The 26097-nt window shown below is 35.0% G+C and overlaps 1 long non-coding RNA gene across 7 annotated transcripts in view; it reads right to left on the bottom strand.

Moving 5' to 3' along the window:
• The window catches only part of LOC144301758 (uncharacterized), a 580647-nt gene that overhangs the window by 324486 nt on the left and 230064 nt on the right, over positions 1–26097 (bottom strand). For 6 of the 7 annotated variants that reach the window (XR_013368542.1, XR_013368543.1, XR_013368545.1 and 3 more), the window contains exon 4: positions 12125–12170. This is a non-coding gene — a long non-coding RNA (uncharacterized LOC144301758). Of the gene's footprint in view, positions 1–12124; positions 12171–16643; positions 16861–26097 lie in introns of those variants that run through there. The other variant, XR_013368547.1, reaches the window with a different exon arrangement.

Here is a 26097-nt window from a genome sequence, read left to right as displayed (position 1 = left end):
AATTTATTTATCCACTGTCTTACCATTCTGGCTTTTCCATTAACTGGGATGAAAAAAAGGTACTGAGTAGGTCACTATGGCTGAAATTTTAGGGACGTAATGACAGCAGTACTGTTAATGTCTCCATTTAGTTGAAATCCTTTGGTTTTGGACGGCTATATGGAAAACCTGAGTTTGTGGTTGGCAGACTGGAGGGTAAGTATTCTCTTCCAACTGACTATCCACTTTGAGTTTCACTGCAGGTGCTTGAGTTAACTGGAGACCTAAGCTTCACAACAATGATCCAATATATGGAGAGTTCAAGAATCTATTTGGTTTCTTGGGGCATCTTAAGTCAGAGATGCTCAAAGGTCACTACTGATCAGATGGAGTCGCTGAGATTTATTATGAAAAGGAGTCAAGAGGTAATAGAATTATCACATGATGACACTGAGGTAAACACTGGTTAAAGTTTTTCCTTTCCCTAATATATTAATCTCTAAACACAGAGGCTTATAAAATTCTAGTTCTCTGAATTGTGAAGTATATTTTAAATGTTTTCTCTGAAACCACCAAAATAGGAAGTGATTTTTCCTTTCTAATAATAGTATAACATGAAAAGATGCCCACAAGCAAGGCAAAGCAGACAACTAAACACAGAGGCTTATAAAATTCTAGTTCTCTGAATTGTGAAGTATATTTTAAATGTTTTCTCTGAAACCACCAAAATAGGAAGTGATTTTTCCTTTCTAATAATAGTATAACATGAAAAGATGCCCACAAGCAAGGCAAAGCAGACAACTAAGGCAATTGTAAGGGTAAATTAGGCACAAGGTTGTTTCTGCCTCAATCATCCAAGTAATTGAAACTGAAACAGGTTCAGGCATGCAACTGGCACAGCTTTCCTCTTTGCTTTGGTAGTAGAGACACATGACGTTTTCACTAGTCTGGAACCAGGTTTAAGCTACAGTATTTTTCTCTGTTGTACATTTTGAAATATGGAATGAATTACTGGAGTTTCAAATGATATATTCAAGCAATACGTTAATTTGACAGCAATAAGTTAATGAGAAAATAAAGCTTTCACATGATTCTGTGCAGACAGAATTGACACACAGAACCCTTGATATATACACATGCCTATAATACATATGCATAAACACATACAAAAGTAGATGGGTTCTTTTCTCCAGTTTTGACCTCTCTTCCTCCATGGGCACCTCAAATCCGATGTCTAAAACTGGATTCTTTTTTATGTCTCTCCCTGCTTTCCAAATACTTACTTGTCTTCAGGTATAACTGTACTCCATTTAGGATATCACTGTCTATCCAGGAACCCAAATCACTAATGGGAAATCTTCCAAGATACCATCCTTTCCCTTCCCCCTTCCACTACCCATTAACCGAGAAGTTCCCCTGATTCTACCGATCAAGAACTCCTGAATCCAGCAACCAATGCCCCCCACCACCTCACCCCACTCCCTGCCCATGCTCCATCTCTTCCCTTATTGCTCTCTGTTAGGTCTTTGTCTTTTCTTGCATAAACTAGTGAAATGGAGCCCTAATTAGTATCACTGTGTCTGTCCTCCCCTGCACTTAGTCATTTATAATCATACTACAATACAGTCTCACAATGTCATGTTTCTATTACCCATAGGTAAAGCTTAGGGTCTTAATATTGCAGAAAAATGTCTTCATCACCTGGCTTCTGCTTAATGTCTCCATTTTCCACACATGCACTCTGTCATATAACTTTTATTCCTCTGCAGAAGACTGCAGATCTTCCCCTTCTCCCTACTAAGCATTGATATTTTACGCTTCCATAATTTTACCTAGTTCCTCTTCCTAGAGTTGTATTTACCTCTGGTTGGTCAACTAGCTCAAATGAATTAATTTTTTCATTCACTCAACAAATATTTATTAAGCATCAACAATGTACCAGCTACTAGATTAAAGGCTGAGAATCAGATTGTGTTCCTTCTCTATCCTGCTTTTTATTTTTTATTTATTTATTTTTCCTATCCTGCTTTTTAAATTTAGCTTAGTTGTCATCAAGACCCTTCATAGGAATCATCTCCTCTAAGACACCTGAGAGGCTGGTCTATCACCTGTCTTCTATATCTATGAATGTTCCAATGAATGTCCCAATTACTACACTGGAAACATGTTTGCTTATCTGTTTTACCCAAAACTGTGGTCATTGTAGGGCAAGTTCTTGTATCTTAATCTTCTTTTCATTTCCTGAGTCCAACGTCTGGTCCATGACTATTGCTTAATAAATATGTTTTAAACTGAGTTGAATGTTACTGAGATTAAAGACTGCCAATGTAAATTAATTTAATGCAATCTTTTCAGGTCCCTCCCACCATCATTATTTCTTATTCTCGTTCTATTCTTTCTCTCATTGTTTTTCCTATTTTCTATCTATATCTTCTCTCTCCTCACTTAAACATTTGGAAAACTGTGCATTGGTTTTTTCATCTAGAATTAGTATTAGCATTGGCCACTTTTTTGGTTAGAGGAGCTTATTCATGTTTTGCCAGCAATGGGAATTCTAGGTTTCAGGTGGTTGAGAGAGAATGAGTTCAGAAAGGAAAGGGGAAACAAAAAAATGTTCTATAGAGGGAAATGCTACTGGAATCAGTTCTCAGGATGCAATGAAATCAGATGTGGCAGGAGTTGCTATCACCCAGTATTGGAATTATAGGCTATTACTGTCTTTTAAGGCTCCTGTCTTTTGATACCTATTCAACACATATGAATATGTATACAAGCGCACAACATGCACAAAGGCACACACATGCACTCACACGTACATAGGCATTCTATTGTGCTTTATTATGCCTGATTTACCCATTTTTCTCTTTTACAAACTGGAAATATCCTACTCATTCTGCAGGTCTAGGTCAAAACACATTATATTCTAGCTCACATTTATCCCACTCTGATGGGAATGACCCAAAACTGTGGTAAACGGCATATATATATATGTATATATATATATATACATATATATATATATACATATATATATATAGAGAGAGAGAGAGAGCAAGAGCACCACAAGGAGAGGGAGGAGGAGGGGAAGAGAATCCCAAGCTGACTCCTTGTTGAGCTTGGACCCTGAGGTGGAGCTCCATCTCACCATCCTGAGATCATGACCTGAGACAAAATCAATCAAGCCTAACCAACTGAGCCACCCAGGTGTCCCAAATGACCACACTTTTAATGTCTAACCTATTGCGAATAGAAAATTATGGTAAATACCATGTAAAATAACTATTAGATAAATGGAATAAAATGGCAGATCAAATATACCCAATATATCATTTTAGAATTATTAGATTTAGCAGAAATATAATCACTGTCAAATGCTAAAAAGGTTTCTAAATGTTTATTCCCAATTTCTCTACTACATCATCATGAACCTGAAGCAGCATGGAAACTGGAAACAGTGAACAGACCATGCTTTGAGAAACACTGCTCTTCCGAAACTAGTATTAATTTATGTAGTAGCCAGTGTATGCATGCTCACTAAGTGAATTAAGGAACAGAGGAAGACATCAGAGCTTGATGCAGTTTTGTTTGTTTGTTTGTTTTTTGTTTTTTTTTTTCTATTTTGGACATGTTTTGCATTTTCCTCTTTAAGTTTTTGAAATATTTACTATTAGCATTACACCAGTGATTCAGAATCAGTATCCCAGTGAAGATTTTCATACACAAATTCACTCTTCACTAGCATTTATTGAGCATAGGCTATATATTAGACACTGTTCAAGATGCTAAGATCAAGATTTGAATATTCTATGGTCCTTGTGTCAGACAAACCCAAGTTAAAGGTAATTCTAGAAAACAGCTGGAATGTAATCTTCAAAATTACCAGGCTCATGAAAGTTAAGGGAAGTTTGTGGAATTTTTCTATACTTATGGAGACTAATCAAACATGACTACCGAATGAGGCACATCATTCAGAAACAAATTCTTACATCCTAAAGGAAAGTAGTTGGAATTTATTTGGACAATGGACAAAACTTGAATGGAACCTGAGTGTTAGATGGTAGTAATAGATCAGTGTTAATTTCTTTCTTTTTTTTTTTTTAAGATTTTATGTATTTATTCATGAGAGACACAGAGACAGAGAGAGGCAGAGACATAGGCAGAGGGAGAAGAAGGCTCCATGCAGGGAGCCCCATGTGGGACTCAATCCCAGGACTCCGGGATCACACCCTGAGCCAAAGGCAGACGCTTAACCACTGAGCCACCCAATCATCCCTCAATGTTAATTTCCTGATGTGTTAGTCAGCTCAGGCTGCCATAACAAAGTATCATAGACTGGTGGCTTAACCAACAGGAATTTACTCCTTATAGGTTTGGAGGCTGGGGAGTCCAAGATTAAAGTGTTAGTCAGTTCCTTTCTTTGGTGAGAACTCTCTTCCTTGCATGTGCTTTCACATGGCAGAAAAAGAGAAAGGAAGAAAGTCCTTTGGTTTCTCTTCTTATAAGGGCACTCATCCAATCACAAGGGCTCCACCTTCATGATCCCATCTCAACTCACTTAGCTCCCAAAGGACTCTTCTTTAAATACTATTAAAATGAAAATTAGAGCTTCAGCATTTAAAGGTGATAGGGCTGGGGATAACTGAGTCCTTAGCACCTGAGATTGAGGACTTTATTGTAGTTAGCTGAAAAATGTCTTTGTTTATGAGGAGATGCAGCCTAAAATAATTTGAGGTAATGGTGCATTAGGTTGGAAACTTACTTTCAAATGGTTTTCTGTGCTATACTTACAAATTTTCTATAAGTTTATAATTGTTTCCAAAAAAAAAGTTTTAAAGATAATGTTTCTGAAGACTCTTAATTCTATTGGGGAAGAGAGATGTGTGAGCACTTGTAATGAAATCACTAAGTGCAGTGAAATGTGTGGTATATAAAAGTATTGAAATAGCAGAGGGAAGGGTGGGTTTGCCTGAAAGTAAACCAAGAGAGACTTAAAAAGGAAGGAAATCTTAAATAGGTCAGATTGGAAAACAAACCAGTGTCCACCGGATCCATGTTTACTTAGTAATAATTATGTGACAGGATTTGCATATTTGATTTTAATTTTTGCCACTAATTTGCCTTCCTTTTGATCTATCATCTTTATTTATCATTTCCTTTTAAGATTCATAAAAGGTTTGCAGAAAGCTTGGAAAAAAGGAAAGATAATAATAAATTAATGGCAGAGGGTAAGTTGGGGGTCAGATAAAAGTATCCAAAAAATGATGTTTCTTAGCCATCATCCTTTAACATATCATAATACATTTTAACACCTTCACAGCTTCCTTGGTTCACTCTTTCTCTCTACCTTCTGGTCTTTCTGGCTTCTGGAATCCAGAGGTAGATTGAAAAGGCTTATCTGGTAAGTCTCCATATTTGTCACTATGACTATGTCCCTCCTTAAAATATTATATGAAATTTCTAATGGACCAAGGAAAACAGGGTTAGAGTGTTCTTTAATTTCTCTCTTTGTCATAGAAGTCTATGACTTATTTATTGATAATTGGTCAAATATTTACACTATCTATGCAAACGTAGCAAACTGCCTACCTAAGGCATATCTTGACTCTTATACGGTTTCCTTTTTATTTTTTTCCAATTAAAAAATTTGATCTAACACTCAAAACCCATAATATTTTACATAAAAATTCTAGTGTTCAACTCTCTATACCTTTAGAAGTTGTAGCCACTAGAACAAATAATTGAGTAGAATATTTGACTGGACTGAGTACAAGTGGCCCTTGTATGTTGGGCTTATGATCATCTGTTCCCCAGCTCACACCACTCCTTATTGTCCGATACTGGTTTGTTACATTCACTTTTGTTCTATGTGTGAGTCCTAAAGGTACCTGCATATTCAATCCTGGCCAGATAGATAATAATGACTGGGAGAGCTTTGAGGACAAAGAGAGCAAAAATATGCATTGGAAATACTAAGTTTCAAGTTCTAGATTTCAAAGGGTCAGCAAAGAACTTAAAGGAATTTTTTTGTAGAAAAGTCTGACCAGAATCCTTTCCTTCTTCCCAACTTGTCCAATAAGAAGTATATGAAATCAAAGATGGGGTTAGTCAGATGAGGAGAATAACTCTTGTGCACTGGGCATTAAAATTAGTTTCAAAAGAGGCTTTTATACCCACTAATTCCTAATTTTTCTGCAATAAAATTGTTCTTGGATATTTGAAATTTACATTACCATTGAATTCAGACTAATGTGGAATCAGAGATTCCTTCAAGCATAGTTCCAACTATGGATAACTACTTTTGCTGGTTGAGACCATGTTAAAGATTCATTTAAATGGCATGAGTAGTAACTTGCATTTTACGAAGTACTGAAAACAATACTCCCTTTCTTCTAACAGACTTCACATAAAGAATTTTGATTTTTGCAAATAACCATCCATATTGATATTCCACAGTCAACTTTATTACTATCTTAACAATAATAAGATTTTATACGTGTATTATGCTTTAAAGCTGACAAGCTGTTTTTAAGCTCATATGAGGTAATGTATAAGTTCACTATACAAATTTTTTTTTACATTCATAAATATTTTTCTGAAATATTTGACTTGTAGGCATGCTTTTGAGCATGAATACCACGTGAAAAAAATCATTAAAATATGACAGGATAATTTTCATTATATATCAAAAGCCATGTGTTAATAATATTTGATCTCATTTATCAGAAGCACTGATTATTTTTAGCTCCAGAGACAATACAAGGGCAGATAGTGGAACCTTATACAATTTTGGTAAGATTAAACATTTCGGCCTGATTCCTCCCCTTTCTCACATTTCAATCCAACTTAACTGAAAGATCATTTATTCAGCGATTACTAGGTTTAAAGATAAATGATACATAGTTATTACCTTCTATGTGTTAACAGCCTAGAAGGGGAAAATGATGCATGCAAGATAATTTTTATATATGACATAATGTAATAAGATCTATTTTTATGTCAAAGTGTTATGAAGATGTAAAATAATGGGTAAGAATGAGCATGAAGGAAGAAGTCTCTTTGAATGCATATGGAAGGAAGTATCACTTGGGGTGAACCTTGAAAAAAGAAATAGAATTTTAGTTTACCTAAAACACAGCTGCATGAACATTGCTATTATTATCTTTTCTTTTCCCTAATCTTTCTGTCTACTTACCTAATATTTTTAATGCTTCTTTACTGTGATACTTTTTCTTTATTCATTAATTTCCTGATTTGATGTACAAATGGGAATTATTCTTTTGTATGCTTGCCAAGAGTGTTATTAAGAAAGGCTTTCCCTCATTCTATTAAAAAAAAAAAAAAAAGATTAAATAAGACACCTAGGAATAAACCTAATTGAAGAGGTGAAAGACTTGTACTCTGAAAACTATGAAACACTGATGAAAGAAATTGAAGACAACACAAAGAAATGAAAAGTCCTCCCATGCTCATGGATTGAAAGAACAAATGTTGTTAAAATATGTATATTACCCAAAGCAATCTACACATGTAGTTCAATCCCTATCAAAATGCCAACAGCATTTTTCATAGAGCTAAAACAAACAATTCCTAAAATTGTATGTAACCACAAAAGACCTTGAATAACCAAAGCAACCTTGATAAAGAAAAGCTAAGCTGGAGGCATCACAATTCCAGACTTCAGGTTATATTAAAAAGCTGTAGTAATCAAAACAGTATGGTACTGGAACAAAAATAGACACATAGATCAATAGAACAGAATAGAAAACCCAGAAATGGTCCCACAACTATATGGTTAATTAGTCTTTGACAAAGCAGGAAAGAATATCCAGTGGGAAAAAGGCAGTCTCTTCAACAAATGGCTTTTGTCAAAACTACATAGCAACACACAAAAGAATGAAACTGGATCACATTCCAAAAAACAAATATTTTTTTATTTATTTCAAAAATAAGTTCAACATGGATTAAAGACCCAAATGTCAAACCTGAAACCATAAAAATTCTAGAAGAGAGCACAGGCAGTGACTGCTCTGACATAAGCTGTAGCAACATTTTTCTCATTATATCTCCAGAGGGAAGGGAAACAAAAGCAAAAATAAACTATTGGGACCTTATCAAAATAAAAAGCTTCTGCACAGTGAAGGAAAAAATTCAATAAAACTGAAAGGCTACCTATGGAATAGGGGGAGATATTTGCAAGCAACATATATGATGGCACATTAGTATCCAAAATATATAGACAACTTATAAAACTCAACACCCCCAAAATGAATAATCCATTTATAAAATGCTCAGAAGACATGATTAGACACTTTTTCCAAAGAAGACATCCAGATGGCCAACAGACACCTGAAAAGATGCTCATCACTTATCATCAGGGAAATGCAAATCAAAACTACAATGAGATATCACCTCACACCTACCAGAATGGCTAAAATCAACAACATAAGTAACAACAGGTGTTGGCAAGGGTGTGGAAAGAAAGGAATCCTCTTGCACTGTTGGTGGAAATGCAAATAGGTAGAGTAACTCTGGAAAACAGTATGAAGTTTCCTCAAAAAGTTAAAAATATAACTATGCTATGATCCACTATGCAATTACATGGTGGATATTAGTGGTTATTAGTGGATATTTACCCAAAGAATAGAAAAACAGTAACTCAAAGAGATACATGCATCCCTATATTTATAGCAGCATTATTTACAATAGCCAAGATATGTAAGCAGCCCAAGTGTCCATCAACTGATGAATGGATAAAGAAGTGGTATATGAAAAAAAAAAAAAAAAGAAGTGGTATATGTATACAATGGAGTATTAGCCATAAAAAGAATGAAATCTTTCCATTTGCAACCACATGGATTGAGCTCTAGAGCATTATGCTAAGTGAAATAATTCAGCCAGAGAAAGACAAATATCATATGATTTCCCACATGTATGGAATTTAAGAGACAAAACAAATGAGCAAATTGAAAAAAAAAGAGAAAGAGAAAGAGACAAACCAAGAAACAGAAATTAACTATAAAGAACCAACTGATGATTTCCAGAAGGGAGGTGGGTGGGGGATGGGTGAAATAGGTGAAAGGGGATTGAGTGTACTTGTGCTGACTAAAATAAAAACTTAAAAAAAAAGTTAGCGGGCCTATAAAATAAATCATGGTACATTGGAAAAAGTTGTCTAACATGTGGCCATTAAAAATGATGAAATGGATAACATACAGTGACTAGAAGCATGTTCAGCATGAAAAGGTTGAAAAGCAGAATCGTGCATTTGGTATGAAAATGAGGCAGCTGATAGGGAAGCTGAAGGGACTCCACCTTAGAAAGGCTCCATCTCTGCTGTTTTTCTGAGAGGTGCTATTTACTCATGTTCCATATTTTGCCTCTTAATAAGCCCAAGAAGTTCTGTTCCCACTTCAAGGGGGAGGGAAGAAAGCCCCAAACACCTGATAATTCCTAGAAGATTCAGATCCCAAACATGTTCTAGGGCATTAGCTTCAAACAAACCTCTGCTGATGCTGCCATCAAAACCCCTATCTTCAGTGATTTATGGAATAACACCTATTGTTCATCTGATACTTTCTTTGACTGGACTACCTGGATTCTTAGAGGAATACGTATATTAGACACTTTTCTAGTATAAACTCTAGTCCCAAGAAATGGCAAGATTCATCCTGCTTTCCTTTCTGAGTCTCCCAGACACTCCATCTGCTTTTCTCTACCTGTCACTTAACACTGTCCATAAACTCTATTTCTACTTTCGCTGGCTCACATTCGATTTCTATCTTGTGTGCTACCAAGGACTCTCTTGACGGGTCCTGTGGGATGTCTCTCTGGGTCCTCAGACCCAGGCTTTTCTGCATCAAACACATTACGTGCACATATTGATACTGATGTTTATATATATAAAGAAAAATGTTATCCATATAAAGAAAGAATTGGTGGATACAATGCTCCACCAAAACCTTTAGCACTAGCTAACTTTGAGGGAAATAGCACTTTCTATTTAGTATAATTACTACTTTTTTGAATTTTAAACAATTCAAACAAAAATATTTACACTGAAAGAAATAACAAGTATATATGATCCATTTTCCCCACTTTATAAATTAGAAAAATTGCTGCCACTTTTTAACTCAGTAATTTAATTCAGTAACTCTTCAATAATTTTATGGATAAATAATTTAATTCAGAGTAAACTATAGAAAATGTTTAAAAAGATAAATTATACAAAAATATAATTCCAAATTATTGGACAATCAATTCCAATGAAGAATGATAATTCTAAAAATTATTTTTACATTAAGGAAGAATTCTAATTTTATTAGAATTAAAGCCGAAATAGATTTTTATCAATAACTAGCAAGGCTCACTATTTTCTGTTAATATATCAAAACACTGGCAATAGGGGCAGCCCCCGTGGCTCAGCAGTTTAGCACCGCCTTCGGCCCAGGGTGTGATCCTGGAGACCTAGGATCGAGTCCCATGTCAGGCTCCCTGCATGGAGTCTTCATCTCCCTTTGCTGGTGTCTCTGCCTTTCTCTCTCTCTCTCTTTCTCTCTCTGTTTCTCTTATGAATAAATAAAATCTTAAAAAAAAAAAAAAACATGGGCAATAATTGTCTAAAGATAAATAAAATAAAATAAAATAAAATAAAAAACAAATGTAACAAATTCATGAACCTGCTTTATAGCTTTTTAATGCTTTAGTAACTGGAAATATTTTTTTTCTTTGCACGTATAGTAGGCAACATATAAAAACTGAATAGAATCATAACACCTCAACTGTTTATCAGAAAATGATACAATGCTCCATCACAAAGGCAACTATAGATTAGGATATAATAAAACTGCTGGAAAAATAAAGAGCTTCTTTAGTTACTAGGACTGGAGTATATCTCAGTTGGTCTCACCCAGAGCAACACAAGATATTCTTTCCTGTCAGTGAGGCCCGCAGCTCTTCACTGAAGTAGACCACCAAAAATAACATGCTCTTTCCATGTGGGATTAGAGCAGTCACACATTTATCTTACCTTCCTTCTACAGGATCCTCATTTCAGTTCAATACGTGGACAGGACAGGTAATATCACATGTGTTTACAGATAAGGAAACTTAGTATCCTAGAGGCCCTATGCTTTGCCAGCCACAGATCTCATGAGCAGTGAGCTCACTATTGTGTACAAACACACAGCAAGCATAAGAGATCATGAGCCAAGGTATAAATAAATGCAACCTGCCTTGCCATTTTTAGAGGAACTTTCTGACTCTTGGCCCACTGTTGGTTTTTATGTTATTGTTGTTTTGGTTCTTGTCTTATGTCTTTAATCTGTACTGTTCTGTCTCTTTTAGGCATTGAGCAATTTGTCCTGAATTTACAAAAGAGGTGCTAGAATGTGAGAGTGGGAGGTTGACCTACATCTGAACAATTTGCATATGATTCACCACAATTAAACAATTTAGTTTGAAATAGCTACAATTAAGCTATTATCAGAGAAGTATTTACTAGAGAAGAAATTCTAAATTTATCTCTTCACATAGGTCCTAGCCAAGAAAGGGGCCACATTTTCTGGCACTGTTATTAAGTAAAGCTAATGGTGAAGTAAATTCTGCCAAATTAATATTTATATTACTAAATCACTTATTGCTAATTACACTTTTGCTTACTTTGGTTGTTTCTTTTAAAATTACAGGTTTAAAATACCAAGAAAAATGTGAAACTAGGGTAGGCAAGAGAATCTCAGTTTCTAAAAATATATTACATATATTAATATACATAAATGTATATATTAAAAAATTGCCTACTTGAGATACAGAAATTGTATGTGGTATGCCAAACCACACTAAAATTATGGAGAGAGTAATATAAAAGTGTAAAAGAAAGTAAATCCTGTCTACTATAAAACATAAACTATAATAATACATAATAAACCATAGTAGTATATAATAGTATGGAAGAAAAATTCAAACTGATGATTAAACACTATATGTTGGATGATATCAAGTTTAGTGAACAAGCGGATGCAACTAACTTTCTAATTATTCAGAATAAGCAACATCAATTCTATCTGTGTCTGACACAATAAATACATTATTGAAACAAAGCTGAAACAAATACAACATATTTTATAACCAGAAAGGTTCTTTTCCTTACCTTTAGAGGTGCATGAAAAGGTCTCTGATTAATCTTCAAGGATACTCTAAAAAAGAAATGGAAAATAGATGAGATAGAAAGCAATAAAATAGAGCACCTGGGTGGCTCAGTCAGTTAAGTGTCTGCCTTGGGCTCAGGTCATGAACCCAGGAGCCTGGGATTGAGATCTGTCCATGGGATGGAGTCCTGTGTCGGGTTCCCTGCTCATTGGGGAGTCTTCTTCTCCTTCTCCCTCTGCCCCCCCGCTTCAGCTTGTTCTCTTTCTCTTGCAAATAAATATACAAAATCTTTTTTTTTTCAGAAAGCAATAAAAAAGCATGCTTGTTTTAACATTATTGCCAACACTGAGTGTTAGTGGCCTCTTTATTAGGTGGCAGTCTATTTACTGTGGCAAGGGTTGGATGTTCCACAAATATACATGAGCCTAGCAATGCTGAAAGTGACACAGGGCACACAAACATTAAAATAAAAACGTTATGTGTGGATTGAACATTTTTGATCTCTGTAGAGCATGGATGCAGTGATTAAGACTTGTTCACAACTATTAGCCGCTTCTGTAATTTTGCTATCAACAGTTGATAAAGATGACAAGGAAAAAGTAAAATTACATCATACTGCTAAAATGAAGAAAGATAACAAGTATAAAACAAACAAAAAAATTACAAAAACTTCTAGATTTAATAACATCTTTTTTTAATGTCATTAAAAATATGGGTCCTGAGGTGCCTGGGTGGCTCAGTCGATTAAGTATTCAACTCTTGATTTTGGCTCAGGTCATGATCTCAGGGTCTTAAAATTGAGTCACCTCCACCCCAGTCAGGCTCCATGCTCAGCAGGTGGGGTCGGCCTGCATTCTCTTCTCTCCCTGTTCCTTCTGCCCATTCCGCTGCTCAGGCTCCCTATCTTGCGCTCTCTCTCTCTTGCTCTCCTTGTCTCTCCCTCAAATAAGTAAAATAAACCATATATATATATATACATATATATATATGTATATATATATATATATAATATAAAGATTTGAGTCCATTTTGTGGATATGATCACAACATTTCAGCTCGGAATAAAATCAGGTCCTACATTTTAGACATTTCAGAGAGAGAGTACCAGGCATTGTATATTATGTGTAAGGAAATTCTGATGCCCTTCATTAAAACAGAATTGGTCTTAGAACTAGAGGGCAATTCAAAAATCAACTGGTCTAACACCCTCCCTTTACAAAGCAAAGCAAGGCTGCACAGCCAGCTCATGGCAAATCTGAGGGTCCTCCATGCCTCCTACTCCTACTCATCCCCCAGCATTACAGTATTTAATTCTTTGTAACTTCCAGGATTGCAAAGAAGTAGAGAGAATGGAATTGTGTATTCTGCTCTTAGTAACTCTCATCTTCTTTTTTTTTTTTTTTAACTCTCATCTTCTCGATGAAGTTTCATGCTTCCAGTCTTGCCTGAATAAATGACCTATGTCATCAACATTTATTGCATCTACTTCATTCAAAAATCTTTTCCTTGGTGAAAGGAGATACCAAATAATTAGATGACAGGATTCTCTTTTTATGCTGCTTACCAAATCAAGGGTAGAAAACAGGGGAAAAATCGAGGGAAAAAGCACATGAGCCACAAAGCTGATACAACCAGTCAATAACACTACTAGCTGGATTTGAGAGAAGCTTCCCAATAGTACTTCACATAAAATCTCTTTCCTGGGCAGCATTCAAAGAAAATCTACCATAGCTCTTGAACAAATGTTTTCTCTTTCTGAACTGATCTTTACTATTATAAAGTAGTAATGAAATCATTCTCCTTTGCTTTCTGGCTAGACTTTTTTTGTAAATATACAATCACTTGTGATTTTTTTTAAGATTTTATTTCTTTATTCATGTGTCTCTCATGAATAAATGTGTCTCTCCCAGAGAGAGAGGCTGGGACACAGGCAGAGGGAGAAGCAGGCTCCACACAGGGAGCCTGACGTGGGACTCGATCCCAAGTCTCTAGGATCAGGTCCTGGGTGGAAGGCGGTGCTAAACCATTGAGCCACCCGGGTGGCCCTCACTTGTGATTCTTAATTAATAAAATGTAATTTTGGTAACAACAGCAATGGCTTATTAAACTATTTCTTGTAAATGCTTTCAAAAGACAATAACCGTGGTCCAAGTTTGTTTTGATGTTAACGGTAACCTCTATATTTTCAGAAAATGAAATAACGGAATCAACATTACATGCACGTAGAATCCATCTCTGTTCTATTAGGACCTAGAATTTTAAGAGACTGGGGACTCAGCAAGCAGGAATGAATTAGCTGTGGGGATGTTTTCCTGTGTTGTTTGCAGAAACAGCTGCATGTGCTGCAATGGAAGCTCACGGTATCAGTAAGATACCTCTCCTCTTGCTCGACAAACTCAATGATTAATTCATGCTTCCTTTGCAGAATGTCAAAGGATAAGTGCCACAAATTTAAAAGTTATATCAGATATATATATATATAACATTAGATAAAAAATGTTCCCAAAATGAGAGATTGAAATTACTTGAGGGTTTACAGTAGGTCTAGCTAACGTAGCTAGTGACTCTAAGAAGATAAGGCATTATTTAGCAATAAGATGTATTTGCTGGATTTTATTACTCTAAACTTTTAATACTGCTTAAATCATGAAGAAGGAATGCGAAGACAAAAAAAAATTGCAGGCCAAAGTTTAAGCAACTTAATCCAACAGTATTTAAGAGAAATAAAGTCACCGAGAATTACCTAGAAATATGTTCTTTGGAATTTCAGTTATCAGCCAAGTATAAAGTAGTTCTACGTTTTTCTGTAAGAAGTCCTACAACTATCGTTCAGCACTCTTATTTTATAGATATAGAAACACACACACACACACACACACATACATTATAGTGGGTGGGCACAAATATGTTGTATATAAGCAAATATGGTTAAATACTGAAATCTACACTTCTTTCCATTATATATATTATGTTCTCAAATATGCTTGACTAGGACTAGAGTTTTGGCTTTTTAATATCTCTAAAATCAGGTAATTATGGCAAATAAACATGTCTACAAGTTTCAAAGTGACATACATGGTGCAAATGACTGCCAATTTAAAGCAATTACCATAATGTAGAAAGCAAGATTTTGTAGACAGTTGGAGAAGGACAAAGAAGTAAATGTCAAGCTACTATTTTTAATATAAAATTAATTAGAAACTCTTCTTGCTCTCTGTTCTTCTCTTCCACTGAAGAGACTATTTCTTATTAAGATGCTACCAAAAACACTTAAAAGATCTCCTGTTTTAGAAAAATGCAATTTAAACAACCAAGAGAATTTAAAATATTATATAAATGTGTTCAAACTTTCATTTATAAAGGCTTTAGCTCTTCCATCAAAATAGGAGGTAACAGCAAGTATATATTCTATAAAGAGAGCAAGTTGTTCAATGCACTTGAAGAAGAGGAGCAAAATTAGACCTTAGCATTTCTACAGAAGTACATTGGAGATACCAACTTTATAACATCTATACTATACACCTCTAACATAAAATAAGAGTGATCTTTATAATGAGCATTAGAGAGTTATACTTAACATTTATTAAAGTAAAATTTAAAAGTGTAGTTAAAAGCTTTTTTAAAAAAAAGTTTATTTATTTTAGAAAGAGAGAGAGAGAGAGGATATATGCATGCTAGTGGGGGGAAGGGCAGAGGGGGAGGGAGAGAGAGCATCACAAGTAGACTTCCTCAGTGGAGCCCAAGACCCTGAGATCGTGACCTGGGGCTGAAATCTAGAGTTGGATGCTCAACTAACTGAGCCACTCAGGCACTCCAGTTAAATGCTGTTTGATTGTCTAGATAAGTTCTCTAATTTTATGGATATATAAATGAATTAAGATATGTACTATAATATATATAATATATATTTATGAGTAAAGCATAATTTTATTATCACAGCATATGTTTTATTTTGATATCACTAAGCTTAATATAGCCATCATAGGAAGAGTGAGCATTAAAACTGTCACATTTTTAGCTTTGGGTTTCACTTAAACAGTTCCTCTACAGGAGTCACATTAAATATATTTAATGTATATTCTCTACTAGTATATTTTTACTTGAAAACCTATATTCTTCTACTTGGTCAACAAAGAAAATTACATACAAGATTAAAATATAAGGCTGAATTTTATAACACTAATTTTTTTGACATTAACTATTAGCCAAGCATAGATATTTATTCATAAGAAATAAATGCATTGTTTCCACCTGGCCTTTTACACACTCCATTTTCTCTTCTATATCCACAGTTTGAATGACTCACTTCTACACTTTGAATCTAAGTCCAGGATGGGGTGAGGGTTGGGTTAGTCTCTCAGTTTTGGTCTGTTTATTACATTAGGAAGTTGTGGCTTAGTTAACAACACACAGATTCTTCTAACAAAAGGTATAGAAGACCCAAAGCTTTTATAGTATTATAAACCTCTCACTTCCAACAATCATAAGATGATCTAAGTCACTAGAAGGCCACTCCTGACCTTTTAACGCTGGACATCCTTCCATGGAGCTATACAGCACAGTTTGAGAATAGTTCCAACAGTAACTTCATGTCCAAGGAATTTGATAAGGCCTTTTCCCCCCAACAAAGGCTCAGTTGGAGAGAATGATACAACTAGTTTTGTGCCAAAAGACCCGCTGTAGAGATTGATCTTTAGTGATTTATTTTTCACCAAGTGACAGTTGGAACATGCCCATTAAGATGGTTCTAGAAGTGTTCTTAAGCAACTTGTAGAGGCCCAGCTAAGGTCTTGTCAGTTGATCTGAGAAAAGCAGTGACAGCATCCCAATGACAGATTGTCAGATTGTCATGTTTGATACCTTTCCGGAATAAAAATCTCCATGCAAGTAAAATGTGGTGTACTTTAGAATCACACAGATAGAGGAAGTGGAATTTTTAGCTATGTTTATAATATACATGACAAAGTAAGTTTAATGTCATTTAATGTCATTTATTAAAACACACACATGCACACACCCTCTTTATGCTTTTTTGGGGGGGTAAATGAAATTCACAGTATTTTATTCCTAAATATAACTCAACATTTGTTTTGGAAAATACAAAATAATTGTCATTTTTCATTAAGGGATGATTATATCTAAAATAAGAAATTCTTGTTCTAAAAAAATTTAAAAAAAAAGAAAAAAGAAAAGAAAAAAAAAAGAAATTCTTGTTCTTACTGAGTTTGCCACCAAAAGTAGTTCATTTGTAAATAAATATATAACATGACAAATGGTGGTAAGTGCTATGAAGAGAAATAAAGCAGGGAAGTAGGGAAGTGAGGAGTTGGTGCTAGGATTTTAGATAAGATGGGGAGATTGAGAAAAACAGGAAGGAAAAGAAGACAAAGAAAAGATCACATCAATTCCTAGAGGCTATCATCAATCACCCTGGGTCTGCCATATGGATGTTTGAGCCTGAGATTCTCATTCATGTCACCATATGATCTTTCCATAAAATACACTTTGCAATTTTTTGAAGCACACAATTGATTGCAAAAAAAATATTATAGGTAAATATCTGAAAAGAAAACACAGTGATTAAAAAGAATGCACTAGAATGAAACTTGATGAGCTTCACACAGGACTTCCACATATTAATGAAAGCTCATATAATTATTATTTCCATTTTCTATGTTAGAAACAGATAATTAAGAGGAATAAATAACTTCCCAATGTCATAAATACTGTAAGAGGTAAAAACAGGGTTTGAATCTGGGTCTCTGTCATTCTGAAGCCAAGTTCCTGCAGCACCACCCTACTGATCCCCTGAAGGCCAAGACATGAGGCTCCTTCTGCTCTTATGTCATCTCTCAATCCTGAATATCTTGTGTGATAAATGCAATAATTTATGCTTCTGCCATACCTTAGAAGTCTTCAAAGCATGTTCCTTAATTACTTAGTGTCACTCTTATAAAAGTTCTGGAGTAGGTATTATTCAAAAAAGTGAAGGAGAAAATGGTTAGATGATTATTATGTAACTCCATCTGATTGTTAGTGGGAAAGGTGTCACTAAATCTTAACTTAGCATACTATGAACCCATTTGTTTTTCTACTATGTGGTACTGCTTTAAATTTGAGTTAGAAAAGTAAGGCAAGGGCAGCCTGGGTGGCTCAGCGGTTTAGCGTGATCTTTAGCCCAGGGTGTGATCTTGGAGACCCAGGATCGAGTCCCATATCGGGCTCCCTTCATGGAGCCTGCTTCTCCCTCTGCCTGTGTCTCTGCCTCTCTCTCTCTCTCTGATGAATAAATAAATAAAATCTTAAAAATAAATGAATAAAAAAGAAAATTAAGGCAAAAGCACTCCAAATCAGAAATGTAATTCTGTTTGTTTGTTTGGTTTTTTTTTTTTTTGAGTTGGGGTTGAACCCATGTGGTAGCAAATAAAAGAATTAAAAATCAAGTTCCCTCGTTTTCTGATTTTAGCATTCTCATACTTTATCTTCCATAAACTTAATTTACTCATCATTTTGTTTACGCCCCCCCCCCCAACAATTTAATTTAATCAATTTTACTTTGGGTACAAAATAAGGTTATGCTTAATTAGACTTGATAAATCCACCAATGTTTTAGTGCTTGCATAAAAATATATATGGTTCAGTTGTTTATATCACCCATGATTATCTTAAAAGCAAATGTCAATATTAGCTATAATTTTTTTCTTTTCTCAGAATTCATCTATAGGTTTTATAGTCTGGACAAAATAAATGATTTGTTTTCATAGTATGATGACAGAATTGTAGATGCTCCAAAGATTAAAGCTTAAGAGTCTACCATAACCCAGAAAGATAATTGCTCTTGTTTTATGATGCATAAAGGTGGCTTACTGTATACAGTGACAACTTGAGTTACTTAAATTAAATCTGAGTTCCTCTGAAATTTATGCCTAGGTCAATAAATCACTTGAGACACTGAAGAAGGTTGGCAGCTCCATTTCCTACAACTAAAGAGAATGGGCTAATTACCACATTTGACTAATACCCACATTCTCTATATTACAAACAATGAACCTCATTAGTCTAAGAGGTAGATCAATTAAGTTTTGTGGAAAATGATAAAACACCAGGGGAATAATATCAAATCAGTAAAAAATTTCCAACTCAGAAAAAAAAGTGCTCGAAGGAAGATTCTAAACCAGTCTATGTTTTGAATTGTTTGGCATCCTTTTATAAATCTGGATACTCTTATTAGGAGTTTATCTTGATCACTTTTCCAGGTCCTCGATAGTAACAAATCACTTAGGATATGTTTCTTGGACAGAAGACACACCTCCAAAATCTTAAGTTTACTTATCACTTATACTTGAATTTTAAATCTCCTTTGTGGTAAATGTATAAAGTTCCAATGCTCAAATGACACTCCAGAGAGGTATTTTGTTTTGTCTTGTTTCGTTTTGTTTCATCAATGAATATGTCCCTCACATTGTTCTTCTGCTCTTTTATTAGGACTTCTTAATCTTGAAGTATTAGAAACCTCAAATTTGGAGAAAAATAATAAATACTGCATGGATACAATAGGAAACAGGGGGCACCTGGGTGGCTCAGTGGTTGAACGTCTGCCTTTGGCTCAGGTCATGATCCCGTGGTGCTGTTATTGATTCCTGAATCAAGCTCCCCACAGGAAGCCTACTTCTCCCTCTGCCTATGTCTCTGACTCTATGTCTCTCATGAATAAATAAATAAAATCTTTTAAGAAAAGAAATAGGAAACTGGAAAATGACATATAAGAAGATACTCAATTACACAAAAAACAACTTTTCTCCCCAGTTAATGAACTGACCCCCTGAAGTGAGTTACCAACATTTTAAAAGCCATTAAAATCAAGGTAATTGCCCAATCTTTATCAAAGATATGTGCAGGTTGCAGAAGGTGCAGAGCAAACAAACTGATAGATCTCAAAATATCTAGCCGGTGAGCTCATCTGTAGATGACTGCAAAAATTTCACCCATATCTACACTTCAAGTTCTCCATGCGTAAAGACCTGCCACTACTATGTCTCTCCGTACCTAGCACAGAGTCTGGCAAATGGAAGATGCTAACTTAAAATGTCTTCAATATAAAGTCTTAAATTCTTCAAAATACAGATTCAATTCTATACTCCTACTCATGCGTAAAATCCTTACTGTTCGAATAAAGTTAGAATTACTGTTAGAATAGATACTAAAATCCTTAGCAGTCTACCAGGACCTGCTGGCTTAGCACCTACCCACTTCCCCAGGCTTGTCTCACATTAAACTCCTACTTTACTGTTTGTGCTAGCCTGGATTTTTCCTTTTCTTTTTTCTTTCTTTCTTTTTATTTTATTTTATTTTATTTTATTGAGTATTTTACTTATTTATTCATGAGAAACACACAGAGAGAGGCAGAGACAGGCAGAGAGAGAAGCAGGCTCCCTATGGGGAGCCTGATACAGGACTCCAGGACTCGATCCCAGGACCCTAGAATCACCACCTGAGCCGAAGGAAGAAGCTCAATCACTGAGCCACCGACGTATCCCTTGTGCTACTTCTTCAGACAAGGAAGGCTTCCTCTAGCAGCTTGCTTATTCCTTTGCACTCCTTTCCAGCAACTGTGACAATTAACATTTTCCTTTTGTTTGTGTGCATATTGAATCATCTAACTCTCTCTGCCACTAGACTATAAGCTTCATGAAGGTGGGGTCAATTCTGTGTTTATTATTCCTGGTACATTGTAAGTACTCCGGAAACACTAGGGAATAAACGCACTGAGCTGCAACATAATTCAGAAAAAATGGTTCCTTCCTTACTAAGGCCAGGAATCAGTCATTTCCTTGGCTAAATTTGCCTTTTCCACTTTCCTACAAATGAAATTATTGGCCTGGCTAACATGAAACAAGGATGACATGAAACTATTTCTCTTTGCCACACAGACATTTTCTCCCCATGACATTTTATTTCTGGAGAGCCTGCCATTTGTCTCTATGAATTGGTCACTGCACATATTGTTTCATATTTTAAGATAAACTACTTTATTTCAACACATTCCAAATCTGGGAGTCACCAAATTATATTTAGACACCAAAGAGAAAACTACTTTGTGGTGTTTACTGATGTTTCAGTGAATCAAGTAGAAATATTTCAAATTGTTGTCTCATGATTCTCAAAAACATTCCATGTAAAATATGAGAGCCAGTTCACCTAAGTTCCTGCTGAAAAGCTCATGTAGTATTGGATCAAATTACACAGGATTTGAATTTTGAAACTAAGCCCTTTTTCCTCTGGCCTTTTTCCCTCCAACGTTCTTTGCAAACAATGTATATAAACACATACACACACCTTGATTAAGAATTAGGACTCAGACAATATGTAAATATCTATATTAGTATATAATCACTTTATATCTACAAAATGTTTATCTCTACAAAAATTAGACAAGTAAAAGCTCAAGAAAACTTAAAAATTATTTTTTGATTGAGTACTCTAAATATATATTTATGTAAGACTGGGTTTTAATAGCAAATTTCTCTAGGCCACATAGAACTCTTATACCTGCTTTCAGATCTGCAAAGTTATTTCTTCAGTTTATGGCTAAGAAGAATAGAAAAGTAGCATGAATAATGTTATTAAAATATCTTGAAACACTTTTATTAGATATTCTGCAACCATATAAAAGCAAAGCATGTCTCTGGGGTAAATAAATAATATGTTACACAAACAATCAAGTCAATGTCTGTTCTTTTAAACATGGGCAAAGACACATAAAAATAAAAAATATATATATACGTAACTTTGATGTATGATGTATAATAATAATTCCTTACATCTCCCACCCACATGCCCAAATTTAGTATTTAGGAGCAATTTCCAAAAAACAAGTTTGCTTTCTCTGAAGTCATCAGCTCAGTCATTATTTTAAAATATTTTTTTTCAAAAAATGTATTTAGTCTTTCTATTATTTACACAGATGTCTAAAATTCAGTTTCCCTCAGCAAGTTGGCAACATAAATTAATTACATGAATTGAGGTGAACTGTATTTGGCTGGAGAGTTTGTGTCAGGAATTTGTGACTTTTGCTTTAAAGAAAGATGAAAACCTCTCCTACATATACCTATTCTCCCTCTATATGCAGCAATACTTTTAAATTAATTAATTCATCTTACATAGTGCTTGCTTATATGTATGTTATTGTTTAAGTTGTCCCCAAATTGCAAAGAAGAGTAAACATGTGCTTCTGTTTCAAGATGCTTATTGTCTAATGGGTTAGACAAACCCTATAATTGGAAAAATGATAACTGAGTGTAGTAACAGCAATGATAGACGTTGAGAGAGATATGCACAGGATATTGTGGATACATGGATTAGGGTTATCATTTCTCACTGGAGTCAGAAAGAGGGTGAGATCAAGCCAACTTTACAAGGACAGGTAACAATTACCTGGAACTGGAATTGGCAAAATTTGGGAGTATGAAGAGAAAGCCTCCAGACAAAGAGAGCCGCATAAATGAAAGCCCAGAGAAGAAACAGCATGGTGTACTGGAGAATTTGACAAAGGGCAAATCACAGATGACCTTATGTTGTACTAAAGGGTTTATCATAACCACAATGACAAGTGAATTTGCTTTTATTGCCAAATCTTACATGATGTAACTCAAGCTTAAAAAATGTAAACAATAACTAAAATAGTATATTATTTGCCATAGCATTAGGTAGGAAAGCACCTCAGTTTCTTATTTTTTTTTTTCTGGTTATTTAATCAACACATGACTTTCTCGTAAGGTAATTCCTTCATTGCCATGAGTGGCTTAGTTTGTGTTTTGAGAAGGATTGAGAGGAAATCTTAGGACTTATTAGAACAGGATTTCTTAATTGACTACTAAATTTTCCATAGATTTAAGAATGGTAAGTCATGGCATTGATGTTGTATTTCCTATTCTTGATGTACACAGTTGATGTTTTTCAATGTATGCGTGGGGTAATATAAGATTTCTTTTTAATTGTTAGATTACTCAGGAAAGACTTGGCATGGAGAAACAAATTAAGAGGCCTTTGTGGTAGTTCAGAAGAGAGTATGAGAGTTCTAAACCAGGATAATGGGAATACACAGGAAGAAGGAGGAAAGTTTTAAGAACTATTTAGGAGGCCATATTAGAAGGAGTCAGATCCAGGTGATGATGTTGAAGGAGGAGTCACAGATGATTCTAATTTCATCTTGGAAAACTAATTCATTCTGATGCCTCCAAGTAGGATAGAAGGTATAAGAGTAAAAATAATTTTGAAGAAAAAAATGCTGAGATGTGACTTTGAAATTTGAGATACTGGTAGAGCCACCCAGAGGGTAGTGAATATGTGGCTCAGGTAAGAAGTCTATTGGAGATAAAAATTGGGGGAACTATCAGCATACTAGTAAGAGCTGTTATTATGGGAATCAATTTTCTCACCTAGAAAGTGTTTAGATATTAGGGAGAAAAATCCAAGAGTGATAAATAATGTGTTGGTAGGAGAAAGGAGCCCCTGAGGGAGACAGAGAAGAGGAATGGTGAAAGATTAGAAAAAAAAAAAAATGAATGAGGAGAGTCACAGAAGTCAGCAGGATTTCAAACAGGGTAGTTGACCGTGTCAAATGCATAAGAGAAGTCCAATAAAGTAAAAACTATATATGACCCTTGCATTTGGCAACTAAGAGCTATTATAGGATAACAGAGTGGTTTTAGTAGCTTTTTAAGGGTGTAAATTATATTTTAAAATTATCCAATAAAGTTTTTCTTATGTTTATTGAAAAAATATGATTTCTTCCTTGTACATATAAAGTACAAATAAAATATTAATTTGAAATAGACCATTTCTATACTATTTTAAATATAGAGAAAGATGAATCACATTTTAACTAAAATATGTATGAGCTTCAAGGTGCTTAGAATTTATTGAGGTAGACCTAGATATAAAAATGCTCTATAAGGGATAATTATAATTATTGTGCATTTATTTATTACTTACTTATTTATTCTTACTGTTATTTACTTCATTATAATTGCCTTTTGAAAATATTATCTAAATTATTATTTCTTAAGAAGCATACCAGATGTATTATTATATTTTTAAGATTTTTTATTTTATTTATTCATGAGAGACACAGAGAGAGAGAGGCAGAGACATAGGCAGAGGGAGAAGCAGACTCAATGCAGGGAGCCTGATGTGGGACTGGATCTTAGGACTCTGGGATCACGCCCTGAGCCGAAGGCACACACTTAACTGCTGAACCACCCAGGCATTCAGGATATATTATTTTATTTATTTATTTGTTTATTTAATTTATTTTTTATTGGTGTTCAATTTACCAACATACAGAATAACCCCCAGTGCCCGTCACCCATTCACTCCCACCCCCCGCCCTCCTCCCCTTCCACCACCCCTAGTTTCGTTTCCCAGAGTTAGCAGTCTTTATGTTCTGTCTCCCTTTCTGATATTTCCCACACATTTCTTCTCCCTTCCCTTATATTCCCTTTCACTATTATTTATATTCCCCAAATGAATGAGAACATATAATGTTTGTCCTTCTCCGATTGACTTACTTCACTCAGCGATATATTATTTTATATCACTTAAAAAAGCATTTTAAAAATAAATTAATAGTTGGAGATATTATACATTATAAGAAATCCTCTTTGAAATGCTAGTTATTCATTTATTTTCTAAAGTTTGTTTGTTTATTTATTTATTTATGAGAGACAGAGAAAGGGTGGAGGGAGAGAGAAAGAAGCAGATTCCCTGTTGAGCAGGGAGCCTGATATGGGTCTTAATTTCAGAACTCTGAGATCATAACCTGAGTGGAAACCAATAGTCAGATGCTTAACTGACTGAGCTAACCAGGTGCTCCTGAAATGTTATTTAAACATGGGGGGGGGGGGGCGGAATTTAGGGCTTTGATTTTGTAGAAGGTGTGAGTGATAGGTAAAAATGCTGGAAGAAAGGCAGGGCAAGTTAGGTTAGTCTACATTCAAAGTTCATAGAGTGAGAAGGAAATCTTAGATCTGTGATTTCTAATCCAGAAAGTACTTCGGGCTTTCCCTAGAGTCTTTTCAAAATATGCATGTCAAGGGCCCAGTCTAGACCTACTGAAGCAGAATATCCAGGAATGGGTCCAAGGCATGTGCAATTTGAAAAGACCCCAGAGATGATGCTGACTTTCATATGTAGATAAGAATCACTATCCTACATGGGAGAGAAGATTGCTCAACATACAGATAATGGCCTTGTTTTTAGTTTAGTCTGCTTCAATCAAATGTCATGATGAACATTCATAAAGTTCCTTCATCAACCAGAAGGATGAAACTTTTCACCTATACCAGAAAAGCAACAAGATGGGGAAAAGATTGATAAGGGTTTTCCACTTCTCTATTAGGAAATAGAAAGAGATCTTAGGAGTGTCTTTGTTAGATTTCAGCTACTTTTTCTAAAATTTCAGTTTGCGACACTCCGAGTTTAGGGATAAAGGGAAGGTAGGCTCAGATAAACAAAATGAGTTACACAGCTTCAAAAGTTGGACTTAGAGAAATTGAATTATTTAAAATTATTTCAGTCATTTAGATACATAATGCAATTATATGAACTATACCAAAAATATATGGCAATAAAATTTCAAAAGTCAGAACATCACATGAATGAATGAATGATTTGATTTCAAATGGCCAAAATATTTAGATGATTTGTTAATTATGCCTGTTCCTTAGCCATGTTCCTCCTTTTCCAATAATAGAATGGAATCTGAAATAGGGTATAGATGAACATTTGGCTGCATGTCCCTCATTTTCTCCCTTTGCTTCCTCACTTGCTCTCTCCCCATGTAACATGCAAGACAGTCCTTTGCCTTCAGATGAGGCCACCTACTACTGTAATTTTGGGAGCAGTGATTGGCAAAACATTTCTGTGTGTGTGTGTGTGTGTGTGCACATAGTGGGGCATATTTACCTTCTTGAA

This window comes from Canis aureus, chromosome 30 (genome assembly GCF_053574225.1).
Source record: "Canis aureus isolate CA01 chromosome 30, VMU_Caureus_v.1.0, whole genome shotgun sequence".
In the NCBI taxonomy this organism is placed as follows: Eukaryota; Metazoa; Chordata; class Mammalia; order Carnivora; family Canidae; genus Canis; species Canis aureus.
Note: the sequence above shows the minus strand (reverse complement) of the source record. Positions and strands in the feature narration are given on the sequence as shown.